Source organism: Peromyscus californicus, unplaced genomic scaffold (genome assembly GCF_007827085.1).
Source record: "Peromyscus californicus insignis strain IS unplaced genomic scaffold, ASM782708v3 Scaffold_22__1_contigs__length_63687245, whole genome shotgun sequence".
NCBI classification, from domain to species: Eukaryota; Metazoa; Chordata; class Mammalia; order Rodentia; family Cricetidae; genus Peromyscus; species Peromyscus californicus.
In genome coordinates, this window is record NW_026294525.1 from 29,675,033 (window position 1) to 29,696,949 (window position 21,917).

Below are 21,917 nucleotides of genomic sequence, written 5' to 3' on the forward strand. Positions count from 1 at the left end.
TCCAAAGCTCCACATAAGCACAAATGCTCCCCAGAGGCATGCTTTCTACCTCTAGGAAGCTACAGGCTCCCCTTAAGGCACACACTTTGATTTGAGAAGTGGGAGCTAAAAATATCCAAAGACAAACTGTTCTGGATGTTTCAGAGAATAAGCTATTTCACTCTGACCCGAAAGCATTAATTGTATGTGATTTAATTATAAAAACAGAATTACCAAGTTTGTGACATCCCATGATGAAAGAATGATTGAGACAAACATGATTTATTTTTATAAGTTTCACTGAAAAGTTTCCTTTAAAATAATAATAATTTCAAAATATCATAAAAATGACTGCACGACCAAGGGTAGCCTCTGAGGCCGTGTTTAAGAGATTCCATTGCCACTGATCAGTCATGTGACCTATACATGTCACCAGCCCCACCACCACCCCAGTGTAAAATGGAAATAATACTACATATTTCACAGGGGTATGTAATGGTTAACTAGTGAACATAGTACTTAGTACGTACAATAAACTCAGTGGGCTTAAAGTTTACAAATGTAAATGAAGTTGAGATTGTCTTATTAAAGAATGGCATCCAAGTGGGGCCAGCTTGGTGGAATTCAGGTCCTGGAGGCACATGTAAGTGAGAACCAGGGAACTGGCCTGTTACCTTCTCTCCCTCCATCAAACTGTGACAACAGTTCACAGTCTGTTATCGCTGCTAACTCTCTGTCCCCAAAGATAAGCTGTGAAGCCACTGGAAAGAGGCCATCCATCATGACATCACTTGGTATAATTATTCTTTAGAAACTGGGTGTGAGGTGGAAGTGTGCAGGGCCAGGACTGTCAGGAAACAGCTGAGTGGGCTTTGTCTTTCTGGCGCTGTCCTGTCTCTGCATGTCATTGTTTCGGGGTATGGATTTTGGTTGCTGTCTGTTCCTGCATTCAAACTGGGAAACTAACCTTTCCGAAAAGTGATGATGAAGATGTTGTGAATGATGAGCTCAGGGACCACCACCTCTCAGTGGAACCACTAACCTTCACCCCATTACCTCGGCCCTTTAATGTTTCCTAGAGATAAACTGTGTGGATATTTTGCATTGTGTGGATAGCCTAGTAACCAAACATTAGGAGCTCATGTTTATTCTGTTTACGAGAAGCCCCGTTTTCAGCTGGACTGGTTCCCACTGCAGCCTGTGATGCTGATTCAGAACGGTAAAGGGCCTCCTTGATTGTAGCAACATGTAACAGAAACAAGTTTCATAAACAGAAGCAACTGTAGGTATTGTCCATAGGCAAGGACGAGAGAGCAAAGCTCTCTGGGATGTTTACACCCGGGGCCTCTAAAGAGAAATTTAAACATTGGGAATTCAAGGAGTCTTGTGCACAAGAGTGGGATTCCTGTCTGAGCAGATCACGGAGGTGACTCTGAGCCACTGGATGGTGACCTGCCTAAGGCCTGGGCACTCTTAAACCACAGGGCCTTCTCTGGGAGCCCCGGAGCACTGGCTCCCCTTTCAGTGGACTCAGGTGGTAGAGGCGTGGTTTATATAGAGACTGCATAGACAGGAGCTGGATGGCCCATCCATTGAAAAGACAATTGGGCAGTCTGTCCGCAAAGGGTCTATACTTACTGGCATTATCAAACTCATGAGTTAATTCAGAAGTTCGGCTGTTAGGCTTCTATTGTCCAAAGTTAAGGTACACGGGGCACAGCGAGAGAGAAGGAGTTGTTGAAAACAGAGCTTCTCCTATTAAGACTTACAGAATGAAGGGAGGCTATTTCAAGTTGGGGTTGGGGGCCCAATCGCTAGCACTGGGGGGATTGTGGCCCTCATTCCCAGGCAGACCTCCCTTCAAATCTTCACTCTGTTATTTAGTGTGTAACGCTTTTCTATCTCCTTCCATTCTTAGATTTGTCCTGGTAAAATGAGGACTTCCGTACGGCTGCAGTAGTGGTTTTGTTTGGGTGTTAATGTGCCGCAGGTTTCTGCAGGACAGATTTGAACGAACTGTATTTATGAATCAGCTGGTGAGCTAAGAGGATGGAGAGCTGGTGTGCTTTGTGGTGTTTCTACTGTGTCCATTTGTAAGCCTGCAGGGTACAGTCGCACTTGGTCTAACTCTTTAAAAATTAACTTGAAAAGCCTTTCTGAAGTCCTTCTCTGTGCCATAGTCTCTGCTAGGCATTGGTGAAGGGGTGGGAACAGAGAGGCCAGTCACACAGAGGAAGTTAAATAATTCAATGAATGTTCCTTGGGATTACATTTCCTATCTTGTCAGAGTTGTTCCCAAATGGGTAGAGGACAATCAATAAATATTTGTAATGAACCAATGAGGAATAAATTCATAATTAAGGTAGTTTCTATCCAGAAAGAAACACACAGGTCAGAAGAATCAGATGTGAGGACACAAATACCACCAGTAGAAAACAGGCAAGGAAGACCTGAACACCCATGTCTAATCCAAATGCTTCAATAGTCTAACCCAGTGTCTGAGGACTCTGAATCCTTCACACAGCTGTGTCCAGAAAGGGTCTGAATGAGATTTTCTGGAATATCAGATCAGCAAATCCTTAAAGATTGTTTCTATTTTAAACAATTATTGTTGTATGTTATATGTATAAATACTTTGCCTGCATGTTTTGTCTTTGCACAATGTATGTACCTGGTGTCCGCAGGGGACAGAAGAGGGTGTCAGATCCCCAGGAACTGGAGTAACAGGCAATTGTGAACCACCATGAGCTGGGAATGGAACCTGGCTCCTCTGGAAAAGCAGCCAGTGCTCTTAACTGCTGCCATCTCTTCAGGCCCTGTTTCTTACTTACTAATCCCAGTGCTAGGCAAACAAAACACAGCCGTTAATGATACTCGATGGGTGCTTGTGAAGAACTCATCTAGCCTTTAAATCATTACAGTAGGTTAGACCAGAAGAATAAGGCTTTTCTTTATATTTCAACCAGTGTGAACAAAATCACCTCACACATCAAAATATACTCAATGAGTGTAGCCAATAAAAACCAATTTCAACAATATATATGGTGCAAAGTGTGACTTATAAGTATACATAGAGTGCTGTGACTAATAACATCAAAATTATATGCTTCTGCATGTTAAATCATTGCAAACTATATTTAAGCCTCATTAAAAAGAGAAATTTATTTTCCCCTAAGAATTATTTTTTAATTTCCTAATTTATAATGTTTATATTCTTTGATAATTTCATATGACATACTTTAGTCATATTTACCCCACACACACACACACACACCCTCAACTATTCCCAGATCCACTCCTTGGGTATCTGTCCAAATTTGTCTCCTTTTTATTTTTAACTCATCCAGACCAATTTGTGCTGACTGAATGAATACCCTTGTGAATATGGAGTGTGGCCAGCTTACCAGGGGCTGCACTCTTGGAGAAAACTGATTCTCCCTCTTCCAGTAGCTACCAATGGCCGATAGCCCCACAGCTACTCGTGGGATTTTATGCCAGAGTCCCCCACCTCCTTGGTGGGATTTGGTCTGGCTTGGGTTTACACAGGTCTTGTGCCCTGCTATGTCCAAAGACTCTGTTCCCTTAGGGTCAGCCCCTGCCTCTGGCTTACACTCTTTCTGTCCACTCTGCCAAAATGACCCCGAGCCTTGAGAGGAGGGAGTAGTGTTAAGTCACACATAGAGTTGAGAATAATGAAGATGCCCACTCTTTGCACCTCGGCACATTGTGGGTCTTTGTGTCAATCAATTGCAAACAGAAGCCTCTTAAGTGAGAGTTGAGAGATGTGTTGATCTGAAAGCCCTACCTACTGTGTAGGTAGTATATCGGCAGGCAGGTATGGACCATGTGTCCTTTGGGCAGGTAGTAGAGACAAGAATCATTTTTAAATTAGCTTAGTAATCAAACCATTTATTATGAATTAGAACTCATTTATCTAGCATCTCCCTTTTAGTTATTTTATTGGGTTCCAGTGCCTTTAGCAAAGGGGAGCTAGAGTAAAACTCGGAGCAGCAATTTGTCACATTAGTTGATAGCCTCAAAGAGTCTATTATCGGCAGAAGAGTGATTTGCTGACTGACCGATTTGATTGTAATTTGAATTATCTGAATTAGATTCTCATTGGCCATTTGGAGACCTGTGGATTCTCTGTGGGAGTCCAGCTGGGAGACCAGCTCCCACAGGGTACTCTTGAGTTGAGAGGCATAAGAGATATTAGATAGGAGGATTGAGGGGAGAAAAACAGAAACACAGGATAGCCTCGGGAGGGCCTGGATCAATATTCACCAGCCCCTCCTGTCTCTTCTGAAGGGCTATTTATAGAAATGCCAAGGAAAAAGACCTCTCCCTAGCTCATCCAAGTATAGACCCTTCCAATCACCTAGTAACCGTGCACATGGTCAAACAATCCTCTAATGCAGCTCTGCTGGGTAAAGCAAGCTTAGCTCTCACTAGGAAACCTTTGTGGGCCTCCACAATTCCCATTATTAACTATGTGACTTGCACTAACTTCCAATTGTCACAGCAAATGCCATAATTCCTAAAAGTTTCCGGCTCTACTTAAAACCAACCAACCAAACAAACAAACAAACAAAAAAGTTTTCTCTCCTTGCTAAATCTAGCTAATCCCTTTTCCTCCATGACCACCAGAATGCAGATAAGTCCCAATTCTCTATCCTTTCCGCCTCTCCTGGATCCCTTCTTTCTTGGTAGTTTGCTTGGAATGTATTGATCAGCTTGATGAGAATTCAGCTCACGTTCTTTTCTACCCCTCTCTCAGTCCCACCCCACCCAATGTTCTTATCTCAGGAAATGCTCCTTATCAAATTGCCTAATTAGTGTAGGTTAATCATGGAGAGAAGGATATTGAGGTTTCTAACTCTAACTATGTGTTTCTCAGGTTTTCTTTTTAGTTGTCCAATGCTTTGCTTTACATATTTTACAAATCCATTACTAAATGCATATACCTTTGACATTAATTTGTCTTTATGCTGGTTAACTCTCTTAATTACTATGTATTATTCCAAGCAATTTTTTTTTTGCTCTGAATTTTGCTTTGTGTGATGTTAACATAGCATTCTGATTTTGTTTTCTTTTCACTAACTTTTTTCAGGGCCTATCTTTTTACTTTTTGACTTCATATATTGTTATGCTGACATGCACATCGTACAAGTATCCTATAACTGATGTTTTCTTACATTCACTCTTCTAATCTCTGTTTTTGTCTTAGGGTTGCAGACTATTTACAACTTACCTGAGTGTTCGTATCTGAGAGCATCTGCCCGTCATTTTTGCTGCTTTTCTGTGTCCTCTGTCCTTTGTTTCTGCTTCCTGTCTTCTGCCTTTATTGTGGGTAACTTGAATTTGGAATTTCATTCTGCTTTCTCAAAAGTGGTTTTGAGTCTCTTTGCATCAGTTTTTGGGTGGTTGTGTTTAATTTTACATAGGACATCACAGCCACTGCGGTCGGTGCTGTACTATTTGGGTAGGATATAGAAATCACATCTCCCCGTAAGCCCTTTCACATTTCTCTGTTGATATCATCAATCATTTTGGGTCATCAGTGTCCAGAGACAGCATTCCACAGTGCCAAAGAATGGCATATTCTATGAGCAAATGGCTGTTCCTCTCACCATTCTCCCTGTTCTGTGGGCAGACAGTAGATTCAGTGGTAGTGGCTGGCCAGGGGAACCTGATGTCACAGCATCTAAGCGTGTTCTCAGGAAGGATGATTCCAGTCTGCCCAAAGGAGGCACTATCCTTTGGCCATAGCCATCCCATCAGTTGCTTTTCCATATTGAAAACAGGAATCATTTTTACTTGCAAGTAATAATAGAGTGAACGAACACAAATATTTAATTTCTGAAGAACCTCAAGAATTTTACAATATTTCTGAAGTTCTGGACTGGGGAGGGGTGTCATATGGGAAAGAGTTTGCAGCATATGCATAAGGTCTTGTGCATCCACATAAAAGCCAGGCAAGGTGGTACTGCCTGTAATGTCAGCACTGGGGAGGTAGAGACAGGAGGATCCCTGGAACTTATTGGCCAGCTACTTTTTTACAGTTGGTGAGCTCCGGGTCAACAAAAGATCCCATCTCAAATACTAAGCTGGACAGAGACAAAGGAAGACACTCAACATTGGCCTTGAGTGCACACGCACATTCGCGCGCACGCATGCACGCACGCACACAAGCACGCACGCACGGACACAAAACTGATCCAATTTAGAGGCCTTTCCTTCCTCCAACTTGTCTGACTAGCTAGTGGGCCTGGGGAGAGTCACATTTTGCAAAGCTCCTAATAAGCAACCTGATATAGAATGTGTAAATCAAGCTCCTGCAACCGTCCAGTTTCTTCAGTTTCTCTCACTGATGCTATCTCTACAGGTCACTGCAGAAACCCCAATATCTGAATGGGATGGAAAAATGGCTTCAGTCCTTTAATCTATTTCTAGTAGATCACTATCATTATCTGCAATCACTTCTATGTATAATTAGAGGGTTTATTTTTTGCAATACAAAAACTATCCCTAATTATGAGCTATTTGCAAATTGCTGTGGATTCTCAGTCATCCTTACGACAAAATGAGGACCTTGCTTTTTACTGTATCACTACTATCCCTGCACACTTTCTCTCTTACTCCACATATCCTGATTTAGCGATGGGTCAAGTTCAAGCACTTTTTAGAAGTATTTACCTGTGTTTTCAGCCTCCACACAGCATGCTCTGTGTCAAACCACCATGCATTACTCTCTTATCCTCTGGCAAAAAAGCAAGGAGTAAATCATGACAGGGAGACAACTACCTTAAATACTTTTTTGTTATTTTGTTTAAAAATGTTCAGTGATGTTCAAATAAAGGCTATCTTTTTCGGTGAGTACCCTCCAGGCCACCATAATCTTTTACAGGAAGCAAAAATGTCAGGCTAGCCTGTGACTGACTTAGAGCAGGGTCACAAAAAAGAAGTTGTATCGACAAATCTTTGGCACATTCATTTTCGCAAGTGAAAGAAAAGTTCTATGAATGCATACGCCTTTAATCCCAGTACTCGAGAGGCAGAGGCAGGCAGATCTCTGAGTTCGAGGCCAGCCTGGTCTACAGAGTGAGTTCCAGGACAGCCAGGGCTACACAGAGAAACCCTGTCTCATGAAAAAACACGGTAAAAAAAAAAAAAGGACAATCATTCTATAAAGTCAAAGAACGTACAGTTAGAGCAAATGATTCCATAATCTTCAAGATTTATTTGATGATTCATCACATTATTTCAAAAATTGTTCTGTTAGCTCAGTTACAGAGCTGTGCATTTCTTAGTGTGTCAGTTAACAACATCCTGGCTGGTGTAGCAGACTGCATCCTCTGGCAAATGCAGAGACATTCAAAGGGTTAAAATGTGCTCCTGTAATTGAGCCCGGATTGTAGGAACCAAGAATTTACAAAGAGCAAGAAACTACATTTTCATGTCTGAAGTCAAGTTGAGTCACTGAGGTTGGCTTGTGTGAAAACAAATGGAAAACAAAACAAAACAAAACAAAAACCGCAAACAGACTAGAATTGAAATCTCCACTTCATTTTAATTTCATTGCAATTTGGTGACTCCACAGGAAGAAGAGTATTTTTTCTTCACATTGGAAACTACCATTTGACATTCACATCTAAAATAGAAATGTTGATATATCTTCTGTCACCTGCAGGATTCTCTTCCACTTTTAGCAATTTTTAAAAATACCAGTATACTTGAAAATATTAGAAAGACATATTTATAGCATGCTATTAAGTTATAACTTTGGGAAAGTATTCCATCACACAAAAGAGTTATATTTTCATCAACAATATTATTGTGAAAGCATTCATTTAAGGTGTGGGCATTCTCTGCATTTATATTCTATTTAGAAATCTGATACTCTTTTTATTTATTTATTTTTTTTTTTTTTGGTTTTTCGAGACAGGGTTTCTCTGTGTAGCTTTGCGCCTTTCCTGGAACTCACTTGGTAGTCCAGGCTGGCCTCGAACTCACAGAGATCCGCCTGGCTCTGCCTCCCGAGTGCTGGGATTAAAGGCATGCGCCACCACCGCCCGGCCTGATACTCTTTTTAAAAACCAATAAGCAAATAAGCAAGACTTGGAAGACAGCTCCACCCCAGGACCCCTATTAAAAAGCATGGTGGTTCATGCTTATATATATTTATAATCCCGGTGCTGGTGAGATGGGAATGAACAGATCTCTGGGGCTCCATGGCCCCCAGATAGCCTACCTGGTAAAGTGCAGGCTAATAATAGTCCCCTGCCTCAAAAAGCGAAGTATATGGCTTCTGGGAAGTGACGACATCTAAGATTAACCTCTGACTTCTACACCGAGTACGTGTGTGTGTGTGTGTGTGTGTGTGTGTGTGTGTGTGTGTGTGTGTGTGTTTGAGAGAGAGAGAGACCTCCCTACACATGTGCACCCACACAAAATGAACACACACACACACACACACACACACACACACACACACACACACACACACACCACACCAAACAAGCAAACAAAAAAAGAAAAACCAGTATGGACTCTAATCCTTTTCTGCCTGTTATAAGTCTCTTCTTATGTTTGTTCTGATGTTTGTGGTTCTCATGATTCTGGGTTTTGCCCATGTGAGTGACAGCCTCATGAGCAATCTCATCCCATTTGAACTATCAATTACGCTAGACTAGTAATGTAACAATATGAAGACTAAAATAGCACAATGATTAAGAGCGCAGGCTCTGGCCATGAAAGTCCTTAAGTTCAAGTCCTCTATCTGCTCATAAATGCTACAGGATTCTAATCTGTAAAATGCAGGGAGCAATAATACTTATGCAGCAGAAGTTTGAGGTACAAGTGTATTAATACAATGCATTGAGTGTTAATATGACACATTCAGGACATTCACCAAGGCACTCAGAACAGTTTGCTACACTACAGATGATTGGTATTCATTATGGTCATCACAGCATCCGTTTCCAAAGCTACGTCTCTATCATTAGTGAAAGCTCTAGATCTAAAACAAAACCCCTCAGAATAGAATGTCCTTGGCCTTCACTAGAATCCTACCTGGGATGCATATTTAGAGTACATATCAATGGGTCTCAGAATACCATAGTCTGAAACTCAAGACTTGCATTCCTGCATTCCAGCAAATGTTGCACATGCTCTGATAGAATCTAAAAGTTGTATTCACTTTTCTAGCCTTGTATCTGTTGTATGTGCTCTATGCTAGACCGACATTCAGGTACCTAGAGCTGACAGTGTTCCAGATTTGTCTCAATATGTCCCCTCACAAGACCTTCCTACTTAGGCATCATCAGCAACATTGTCATTATCATCATTCGTACCACCATCATCACCACCACCATCATCATTATCACCATTATCATCACCATCACCACCATCACCATCACCACCATCACCACCACCATCATCACCACCACCATCATCACCATCACCATCATCATCATCACCATCACCACCACCATCATCACCATCATCATCACCACTACCACCAGCAGCAGCACCATCACCATCATCACCAGCACAACCAGCACTACCACTACCATCATCATCCTCTGCCCAATGACTCTTGAAGACATCCTGGAGTCATCCTAACTTCTTAGATAGTCAATCCCACATTTTATTTCATGATTTCCATATTTCCTAAATATATCCTTCTTCCTTCTAATCCTGCTGCCATAACTTTTATTCATTTGTTCAACAATTATTTATTAAGCATCTGCCCCTGTGGAAGGAGGGATACAGACAGACATCAAGATGTCAACCTAAATAATTCAGGTCCTTATATTCATGCAGTTGGTAATATCTGCCTACTGACTGGTTCTCTGTATCTCTAGTATCAAAGACCTTTTAAATAATCCTTCCCATTGCTAACTGAAAGTCTAATCACACCAATCTTGTGATTACAACCCTGTCTTTTCTAAAATAGGTTAATATTCTATATTAGTCTGTATTCTATGGGTATGGAAAAATATCTGAAGCTGTTATTTTGAAATAAGAAAGTTGTTTAGCTCATAGTTTTGCAGAATGACTGTGGACGGAACCTCCAATGACTATCACTTCCCACTAGGTGCCACTTCCTAAAGGTTAACCATCTTCCAATACTGCCACACTAAGGACTAAGCATGAAATATCTGAAACACTAGGGGACAAACCACAACTGACCCCATAGCACCCATCTAATGTCAAATGGAACCTCTGCCAAGATGTGACACCACCTCTACATCACTCGGTGTCACTCTTTCCACCCAGGAATTTGTTTCAAGAACACTGCGATGTTTATAGGTTCCTTTAACACCATGGTTGTGTCAGTTTAACCCGACTGCATTTAGTTTCTACTAGCTCTATAAGTGTGTGCAGGATCTTCTGCAGGATAGGCAAGACCAGATGGAGGGACTTGAACTTACCCTTGCAGGGCAGGAGAGTTTCCCACTTCCTGCACTGAACTATTTAACCTTAATCATCCTTCAAGATTCATCCTTCTCAGTCAATCCCTGTGCCCCAGATAGACAGCCTCCATTTACTGGGTTACGCTAGCGTTACCATTTGAGGGTCAGATGGGAAATCCTTTATGTGTGGAAATGTTCCTCTGTTGTCTTGGAATTCCTGACAAGGAGGCCATAGGACTCTAGCGGCCCATTGTCATCTGCCACTGTTCCTTCTTTTCACCCTTTAGTTCTTTCATTCTTCATGAGCGCACATCCAGTCTGCCACACACTTTCGTCCTCACCATTCTGCAGATGTCACAGCTGGGCCACTCCACAAGCCTTGGAGTGTATACTCTACAAGTGCAATTCACCCCAAAAGAAACACCCAAGGGGGCTGCACTAGTCCGAGGAGAGGCCTGGGGCATTTAGGTAAAAACAGTTTTCTACTGAAATTCCCCCAGTCTCTGGGGGTGGAGCGGCTTCCTGGGCAGGCGAGGTTTCTTTCCCTCCCAGGACAAGACTAGGTGAAGGAGGATGTGCCTAGAGCACAGGGTCCCAGGAAGGGCTTCTGGTTGCCAGGGTCTAAAGACAGGACTGACCCTGAGCTGAGCACGGAACAAGTCCTGATACACAACAGGTGTTCAATACATATAATCAAAATGGAATCACAAATAATCAAATGGATCGTCATTTCCTTTCCCGTCAGCCTGAGTGTGGTGACAAATTCTCGGGTTGTCAATGAGATGATGACAAGACGATCTGAGGATTCTTTGGAAGTGACAAACCAGTGCCAGATCAGAGCTGTCACTTTGGTGGGGACGCCCTGACTTGCAGTGTGAGGTGCCTGGGATAAAGTGGAGCCGTGAGCTCAAGAACAGTTGGGCTTTTCCTGTTGCTCGTGGCCCACTCGTACCTACTCAGACGTGCATTTTACTGTTGGTGGGGAGATCGGAAGTGGAACTCTTGTTTCACAACTCAGGGAGGGTGGGAGGGGGGTGAAGAAAGGTACTTTGTCAGATTCTGATTTTCACTTGAATTGTGTGGCCTGAAATATAAAAGTCCTTTAAAATGCTGGGATTTAAAGTTTTAAGTAGTCTACAGAGAGGTCAGGCATCGTGGCATACAACTATAATGACAGTATTCAAGAGGCTGAGACAGGAGGATTGTGAGTTGAAAGCCTGCCTAAGTACGTAGAGAGAGTGAATTCTAAACCTAAAAAGGAGTGACTTCTTCATTGGAGAACACTGAAATGTTGTAGCCCTTAAGGTTTCAGATATATTTTTTTTAATTTTAGTTTCAGCTCTCTCACATGAGGGCTTCTTGAAAAAGACTCAGTTTTTCCATTATAAACCAAAAAAAAAAAAAAAAAAAGCATGAACTAATGGTATCTACCTCACAGATTGGCAAGGTGTAAATGAGCCAGCAAATACAGATTCTTAAGTAATAGCTTATAGGCCTTGATCTTGGTGCAAGAATTGACATAGGAGTCGGGTTTGATTTGCTGCTGGTATTTATGTAATAGGACCGGACCCGGGGTAAGAAGAACAAAACAGAACACAAGGAGAGGCAGGGTGGAAAACTACACTGACGACCTGCAATACAACCAACACTGGATTTGCAGACACTGGGCCAATTCTTAAAATGATGACAGATAGATAGATAGATAGATAGATAGATAGATAGATAGATAGATAGATAGATGATAGATAGACAGATAGATAGATAGATGATGGATGGATAGGTAGATGGATGGATGGATGGATGGATGGATGGGTAGATAGAGGGATGGATGGATGGATGATAGATGGATGGATAGATATATAGACAGAGGGATGGGTGATAGAAACCATGTTATTTAAAATATAAAGTAGAAGTATCCGAATTTGAAAGAATAGCTCATGAGTGGACAGTTCTTCCTAGGATATGGAATGCTCTAACACCTAGAAAAATCCAGAAATAAAATGGACAGCTACAGAGGAATTCAGACACTGATTGGAGGGGTAACTGAGGCTGGGGGGTGGGGGGACTTGAATATCTTATTTATGTTGCTTTAAAATTTCTGTGCCTTCACTTGAAAAATCATAAAAATGATAAAATGGAGCCAACTGCATCACTGTAGTGTTCTTTACTTGAAGGAAATATAACTTCCAGCATTGACATCCTGAGCAAGAAGGGAAAGAACACGTTATTCAGTAATTATTTTGTGAATCTTTTGGGTTTTTTTGCCCAAGTGAATTGAGTACTGGATTTCAGGAGAGTAGAAAATGAAATTCGTCTCATGAATTCTAGTTAAAAATGGTGGCGAAAGCCACCATTACCTCTCTAGTCTTCATAATTTCCAGGAGAGAAGCGGGAGCCAGATGCACCTAAGGTATATTTCACTCACAAATCCTTCTGTGGTTAAGCGTCCCTGTGTCAAGAATGCAGACATTCGTCCCAATTGCCTCTGAAATGTAGCTGTATATACTTCAGTGTAAGAAGCAATGCTTAGCACCTGGCACATTATAAAAACTAGACAAAGCGTTTCTGCTTTTTAGTTTTTCATAATTACTTTGCATTTTCTATTTCTATTGGTAGCCTTTCTTTTGAGGGATGTGTGTGTGTGTGTGTGTGTGTGTGTGTGTGTGTGTGTGTGTGTGGTTTTATTCACACTTCGACAGTGACATAGATAGCTACAAGCAGCCCTGATAAAATAAATCAATATGACAGCATCTTCGGGAACAGGCTGCCGAAGCGAGAAGACTAACGGAGCCTGTGTGCTCAGCTCCTAATACAATGATGTGATTCATTCTCACACCCAGATGTAGCTCCACCACCCTGTGGGATGGTTTGGGAGAGCAAGGAAGCCTTTCCCTTTTCCTTCAATGGCTCTTTTGCAACTGTTCATTTTGGCTGTTGGTGTCTCCCCAGCTGGGACTGAACATCCATGTTAGCAGAGAACTGAATGTCTCAGCCCCCATGTGTGAGCCCCATTGTGTGATGTGAGCGGCTGTGTAGGGTGCTGTACCATTGGTGTTTATTGCTGTTTGGGTAACAGGAAGAAACCTGGTACTGTTGTTCTGTTCAAACACTCATCCTATTCATGGGCCCTGTTTATATCAGAGGAAAATGTTCTTGCAGAGAGACCAATAATTTAGAAAATATTTGAATGGGAGTTTGAATAGTTTCTCTTGATATCTTTATTTGTGCTCTCCACCGCTGAATACAATGCAAGTCTGTCTCAAAGTGTTCTCTTTTGTGGGTTTGGTTTATTGCAAGCCAAATCTTGTTCCCTGTGTACAGAAGGAAAACCACTATCACAAAACACAAAAGGCTGCAGCATGTAATTCTCATTCGCGGCTTCTCAGATCACAAGATGAACTCTAATAACAAAAAGCGCGTGAGTGCACATTTACAGCTTTCATTTGCAAAGACGAGTGAGTGAGGTGGAATCAAATCAGCCACGTGATGTCGTTACAGATGTACTAGAAGGCACTAAGGCTCAGTATCCCCAAACACGTGAACGTTTTTCCAGCGAGAGTGCTGAATTGAGACTTAGTCTCAGAGAACCCCTGCATGGCTGAAGGTCTGTGGGCTTCCCTGGTTCATATTCTCTCTCTCTCTCTCTCTCTCTCTCTCTCTCTCTCTCTCTCTCTCTCTCTCTCTCTCTCTCTCTCTCTCCTCTCCCTCCCTCCCTCCCTCCCTCCCTCCCTCCCTCCCCCTCCCTCCCTCCCTCCCTCCCCCTCCCTCCCTCCCTCCCTCCCTCCCTCCCTCCCTCTCTCTCTCTCTCTCTCTCTCTCTCTCTCTCTCTCTCTCTCATGATTAAACCACTACTACTAAAGAGGAGGCAGTTCTTTGAAATGTTACTTCTGGCAGACAGTGGGTTAAACACCCTCAGCATTGTTCGTTCAGAAGCAACAACTTAACTAGCAATTGATTGTGTATCTGTTTCCAGCCTCACTGTCCTGAGCTGCATGTGGCATTTCCCCAGCCAGGACTCAGAGAGCAACAGTGGCATTTCGATCTTTAAGTCACCTTCAGACATCTGCATCCCCTGAATCCTGCTGGCTTTTCCACATCAGCACTAAGGACAGTGATGAAATCCTGGCTAGACTTTCATCATTATCCTGAGCACTGAAGCTCATTTGGCCATGTTCTCAACACAGGGCCTTTCAGCTCTCTCAGATACAGCCAAGGCCCTCTAGGGGGCACAGGGGTCATGCAACTGCTTATGGTCCATACCAACCATATACTCCTGAGCCCATTCTAGGCCAGCACCCTTTAAGACCACTCTCACATGCAAGGGAGAAGGAGTCAGCCTGCATCACTTTTGGGTCTGGGGGAGACTGATGATGCAGATCTCTAGGGCAGCAACATGTGTTCTTCCTAGACTCAGTTGCTGCATTCAAACCAGAGCCAAGAAGTTTAGGCCTTCTCTTCCTTTCTACACAGGTATCTATTCACTGTGCTTAGATCCTTTCTTCCTTGGGTGGAAACAAAGGAAGGCCAGGCCCCTCCATTCTTAGGTACCCAGACTTAAAGCACTCTTGCTGTCACCCTTTCCTGGGGTTTTGCCTTTATTGAGAGACAAGGCACAGAATTCATAGTTTGCTAAGGTAAATGTCTTGAGTTCACTGTTTTCTCCTCCTCTCCTCTCTCAAAAGCTTTCACTGAAATCTGGAGGACTGCAAAAACTTTGCTCTTCTGTGTTAAATATCCTCCCAGATCCTACATGGAACTGACCGAGGCCCTCTACATGTGAGTGATAGTTGTGTAGCATAGTCTGTTTGTGGGCCCCCTAGCAGTGGGACCAAGATCTGTCCCTGGCACATGAGCTGGCTTTTTGGAACCTACTCTCTATGGTGGGACACTCCACTCAGCCTTGATGCAGGTGGGAGGAACTTGGTCATGCTTCAACTTAATACGCCATGCTTTGCTGACTCCCATGGGAGGCCTTACCCTTTCTGAGGAATGGATGGGAGGGGGGCATAGAAAGGAAATAGGGGGAGGGAACGGGAGGACAAGGGTGGGGAAACTGTATGTATGCAAAATAAATAAATAAATACATGAAAATATTTTCCCAGATACACCATCTTATGTTTGAAACCGCAAAGCCAAGGGAGTATCTTGCTCTGTACCTCATGCTTTGACATCAAATCCTGGAGGAATCAAATAAAAACCATGGAATTCATGAGTGGATCTCAAGGAGAATTTTCATTCAGTGCTCACCCCTCTATATATTTTGAGTCATAGTAAAGAGAGATTTATCTCCCAAATGCCACAAATACATCTAGTTTTTAAGATTATTAAGAAAAAAACAGACATATTCAGAAGCAGATGAGCCACATAGGAAGCTAATGACTCAACCCTTTTAACACTTACAGTGGGTTGACTTGGTTTTATTTCCTGGCATGGGCAAAGATTTAGTTGGCTCTCAGTCTCTCTACAATGATTTCCCCACTGTCTTTAGTTACATCGTGACAGTACTCCCACAACTGTGCCCCAAATACCCAACACCCTGCCAAACTTCTACTAAAGAACACAGACTGAAAGTAAACATGTTCGAGATCCCCAGACAGCATGTGTGTATTTTTTTTTTTCACTAGTGTTCCGTGCTTCCTTTCTTGACATTTTCTGTTTTGTGGGCTCTTTTGCTTATTGTGAGTCTAAACTTTAACAAAGCCACACCTCTTTGCTGCCAGGTCTTTGCAGTGAAGGCATCTCCAAAGAAAAAGCACGCTCCGTCTACCACCCACCTGATTCACAGCAGATCTAACCAGTTGCAGACACCATGTCAACCCTCTCCAGAGTTATTGCGCATGAAGCACAGCTAGCCTCTGTCCTTTAGAATGCAGTTCTCGACATTTACAGTCCCAAACCTGCTTCTCCATTTACCTGGCATATGAGAAGAAGAATTGCTTCATCTTGCTCTAGAGGCTGAAGGTCTTCTGCACATTGAAGATCACTGGGCTTGGCAGGCTGTAGTGCTAATAGATTTGAAGCTACCCACTGTTTCCCCCCCACTAAAGGCTTAGGAGACTTCTCACCGAGTTACTCCCATGACCCCAAACCTCTGAGCTTGTGTTTGTCATGAAACATCTTTAAATTTTTGACAATTTCATACATGTAGATAGTATACTATGATAACATTCACCGCCTTTGCCCTCTCCGATGCTCTTTCTCCTCCGGCTGACCTACTTTTCCCCAGCTAGCCCTCACGTCGTTTTGTGTGTGCAGGTCTTGGGGAAGGCACACAGCTGCTGTGTTACTACAACCATGTCACTCAGAGGACAGCGCTTCATGGTCCTCTTCCCTGTCCTTCGACTCTTACAATCTCTCTGCTCCATCATCTGTAATGTTCCCCAAGCCTTGGCAGAGGTGATACAGATTGCCCCATTCAGGGCCAAGCACCCAACAGTCATGTATTCCCAGCATTTCGACTAGTTATGAAGCCTCTGCATTAACTGTCACTCACTACAAAAAAACAAAACAAACAAAAAACCCAAACAAACAAACAAAAAACCCAACAAACAAACAAAAAAAAACTTCTTCAGCACCAGCCTAAGGATATAAATAAAATATTTAGAAGGCAGTTTGGCTACATGTCCATTTAACATAATACCAGCGGCAAGTTCTCCTTTGGACTTGTGACTTCCCTAATCATAAGCTTTTGATCAAGTTTACAGTACGAGGTGTGACTTGTTCCAGTAGAACAGGCCTCCAATCCAACCAGGAGGGAGTTGGTGACCCTCCAAACAGTCATGCCACTACTGAATCAGTGGGCATAGATTGTCTAGAAGGTCAGTATTGACATACTGCATTTAGTTTTTATTAAAAACAAAATAGGAAATGGAAAAATAGGCCATTGTTAAACTATTACAGGCCTTAATTTTGTTCTTAATGTCTTAAAAGGTACTTTGTTTCTTACTTCTGTCCCCCAGTTCTCTATTTGACATGGACCATCCATTCACAAAAGAATTAGATTCTCTCTTCCTTTACATAGCATAATGAATCCAAACGAACCATGTTGTTGTTGTTGTTTTCAGGAATAGCTTACTTCTTCAAAGACTCTTACAAATGATTATTCAAAAGGCTTCCATAAATGAGTTGATCTAGAGTAATGAGTGGAGGTCACCAAAATCAAGGACACTGGAAAGAAGAGGTCGACTTGGGACCAGAATCTTAGAACACAATATTCTACAGTAAGTTATTCATAATGAATTTTAATGGTGGCATGACCAAAGACCTAAGATCACAAAACATTTAGAATTGTAGAAAGGCACTCCATACTTTTTAGCTATTCCCAACAGTTTATCACTGATTGTTACACTGAATAATGAATCTAATAAAGAAAACATGAGCCATAGGGTTTAATCAATGATAATTATATCTGCTTTCTGTGTGTGGTCTTGGAAAGCAAAGTACAAGATTCTGCCAGTAGCATGCCATTTCCTGCCCAGTTGTGTCAAAAGGCCAAGTGAGATTTTTGTTGCTGTTGTGGATAAAAGATTATGACTTTGGTCCAAGAGTGAGATCAATTACATGAAGATGTTCTGTTTTATATAACAAGAGATTCCTACACTACACAAACACAGTATGCTGCAGCATGCAGTAAGACTGTCAGTGTCGACGAAGGCTGTACAAGTAATACTTCCTATCAGGCTACAAATGACCCACAGTGGCTTAGCTTCAGTCTATCCTTTGTCTGAATTATTGGGACAGTACTGCTGACAATAATCTAGTTTTTGTAGCATGAATCTTAAAAAGTTCTTATTAATAAAAACAAACCCAGGGCCTAGTATTGGGCTGAATACTGGAAGATCAGAGAAGCAGAATAAGCCACAGCTTCCTCACCTCACCAATTCCTCAGCTGATCTTGCTTCCTCAAACTGGAAGCCTCTGTGTCCTCATCTGAATAGATCTCAGCTGAACTGCTTCTCAAACACCTGAAAGCTTAACCAGGCTTTAGTTCCTGGTCCTCATGCCTTATATACGTTTCTGCTTTCTGCCATCACTTCCTGGGATTAAAGGCTCTTGTTACCACGCTTGGCTGTTTCCAGTGTGGCCTTGAACTCACAGAGATTCAGGTGGATCTCTGCCTCTGGAATGCTAAGACTAAAGGTGTGGTTGCCACCATTTTCTGGCCTCTACATCTGTCTAGTGGCTGTTCTGTTCTCTGACCCCAGATAAATTTATTAGGGTGCATGATATATTGGGGAATACAATATCACCACAAGTTTTTGCTATGTACAATGGGAAGGTGTTGGGTATCAATGGTGGGTATAAGGGCACAGAGAAGGGACGCTTCCCCAATAAAGTCAGTTACACATATGGGAAAATTATCTAAGAAATGTTCTGATGTTTGTTTCAAGCAGTATTTGACTTCAGAGTTTCTGACCTGGCCATCACAGTGACAAGCTCTACCAATTGTGGGGAGTGGATCAAGTCCTGAGCAAATGTGCTCATGAGCACAGCCATGGCAAAGACCCCAATGCCTTCCCCTTGTCAGAATATGGTTATTGGCAGGATGTATAGAAAGTACTGACCGCAGTTTCCTCCTCTCAGAAGATAGACACCTACAACTGCTCCCCTACCAAGACCCCTAGAGAGATTAGCTCACCTCCTCTTCGTTCAGCTATATATAACAAATGTGCTGAATTGCCATTTGCTGATGCATAGCCATCAGAGTGCACAGCAGGGTATCCAAGCCAGCTTTTCTGTACATGTATCTGTCTTTCCTGTCACCTCAACCAGGTCAATCTCAAAGCTGTACTGGTCATGGCAACCAATCATATCACCTTTGTTAATGGGATTGCTAAAGTCGTATTCAAAGGAGTAATTCTGGAGTAGTTTGTATCTAACAAAAGAGGATATTAGCAAAAAGCTGTTCAAAGCAATTTAAAGTTATTGACTTTTCATAAAGAACCAATGGGAAACTAGTGCTGTGGTTGAGTAGTTCTAAGACAGAAGCTGTTAAATCTGATTAAAATTGTCTTTGAAAATGCTGCTTAGAAAATTCTACAATATATTACTCAAATCAGCTAAGAAATGTAATGTCTGAACCATGAACTTAACCTCCATCACTTTATTTATATGTGAATATAATAAAAATAGACTAGCATAGTGATTTGGGATAAATGCATAAGGTAATGTAGAAAGTAGTGGACAAGCTGGGCAGTGGTGGGCACGCCTGTAATCCTAGCACTTGGGGGGGGTGGGGCAGAGGCAGGTGGATCTCTGTGAGTTCAAGGATAACCTGGTCTACAGGGCGAGTTCCAGGACAGCCAGGGCTGTTACACAGAGAAATCTTGTCTTGAAAAACCAAAACCACCCCCCAAAAAAGAAAAAAAAAAACTAGTTGACAGAAGTGTTCAGTAAAAGAAAATCTACTGAGTTCTTTGACCTTGTTTTCCTTACGGCGCTGACAGCACTGAGAATTGTACATTCTTACCAATAACCGGTGACAGTAAGTGGAAAGGTTGAGGTACCACAGTGCATTGTCTTTGCCCAGCATAAAAGAATCAAAGTGGATGGACTAATTCACCAAACACAGGCAGCTTTGAAATTCAATTTCCTATCAACTCCAGTGAGATCCTTTCTCTATTATCTAGATGAAAGGTTGGACAACGAGTTACTTCTTTGAAATGCTTCAGCTCCTGGATTCCAAATGCCTGCACCGAGTGCACAGTGTACCCCCGGGAAAGGTGAGTCAGAGGCCCCTTCTTGGCCTGCGGAGGCGCTCGTCTTTCTAGATGAGGAGCAGAGAACTATAAATGGTTGGCTTTATCTTTCATAGCGTCACTGCTCGCTCAGCCAACTGCTGTCAAGCCATGAGGAGACTTTTCTGCTAATATGATCTGAAATGAAAGAATGCCCACACAAATGCCAGGACACAGCTGGGCGGTGGTGGCACATACCTTTAATCCCAGAACTTGGGAGGCAGAGGCAAGTAGATCTCTGAGTTCAAGGCCAGCCTGATCTACAGAGTGTCAGGACTCCACCAAGAAACCTATCTTGAAAACCCATGCATACACACACACACACACACACACACACACACACACACATACACACACACACACACACACACACACACACACACACACACACACACACACACACAATGGCAGAACACTGAAACCACAGGTGAAAGAGATGTTTGTCAAAAGAACATTCCAGTAAAATCAAGAGCAAAGGACTAGCATGAGTACGAACTCAAGTAACCAGTCTGGAAACATGGAGACTAGTTAACCGATTTGGACTACTATATTTTTCACCTGTCTTTTGTTGAAACCATGCCTCATTGTTCTAGAAATATACTTTAAGGACAGTCCGGGATAAACTTGGAAATGACTTCTCATTCCACGTAGTGCCCTGCTGATACTGGCCTTCATGGTCCTCATGCTGAGAGCAACCCAGGGTTACTGTACCCATGGTCCTGCCTTTCACTTCAGAGCTAGAAGAAAAATTCCTGGGGGGCCCTTGCCTACAGCTAGGAGAGAAAATACCCTTTGAATTTCCTAGATACAAAGCCCCACCCACAGCAAATGGTGGAACAGCATAAAAACATGAACTCTCCAGGGGGAATCCAGGGCTCCATCTGGGGACAGGTGATCGGGAAGTTAAGAACCAGATAACGAGATAATTTTGTTTTTTCATGGAAATGGGGCTTGACATAGACTAACATTCCTGTTGGCCATGAAACAGGGTGCCACAAACATGAAATGGGGGTGTTTTCTTTAGCCCTGTCTGTGCAGTGATCAATGCAGCGATCACAGGCCATCTGTGACTACTACATCATGGTGGTTTGAATGAGAACGCCCTGCCCCGATAGGTTCTGTCATTTGAATACTTGGTCCCCAGTGAGTGGCTCTGTTTGGGGAGGCTTAGGAGGTGTGGCCTTGCTGGAGGAACTATGTCACTGGGGTGGGTTTGAGAGCTTAAACACTTGTATCATTTGCAGTGTTCAGCTTCCCTTTTGGGGGTTGAAGAAGTAAGCCCTAGGGTGTTTCTGTTGCCAGGCATGATTATTGCTGCAAAGCTCCTGCTCCCCCACTGTGATGTTAATGGGTTCCTATCCCTCTAGAACCCTAAGCCCCAAATAAACCCTTCCTTCTATGAGTAGTCATGGTCATTGTGTCTTGTCACAGTAATAGAAAAGTAACTAAGACATAAATACATTTAAATACATTAAAATTTACAACATTCTAAAATTCAGTCCCATAGCTGTTCCAGCCAGATTTCAAATGCTCAGTGGCTCCATGTATTAGGGGCCACCATATTGAGTAGATAAAGTACTGAATATGCCTGCTCCTGAAGGAACCTCTCCTGGATGGTGCAGTTCTATAATGTACTTATTATTATTATTATTATTATTATTATTATTACTATCAGTATCTACCTGGCATAGAGTGGCTTTGTCGGTTTGTGGGTATTACTCTTGTACTTTATGTGCAAGAAAGTTGTTACTTAAAGATGTTAAATGACTTTGACAACAACACA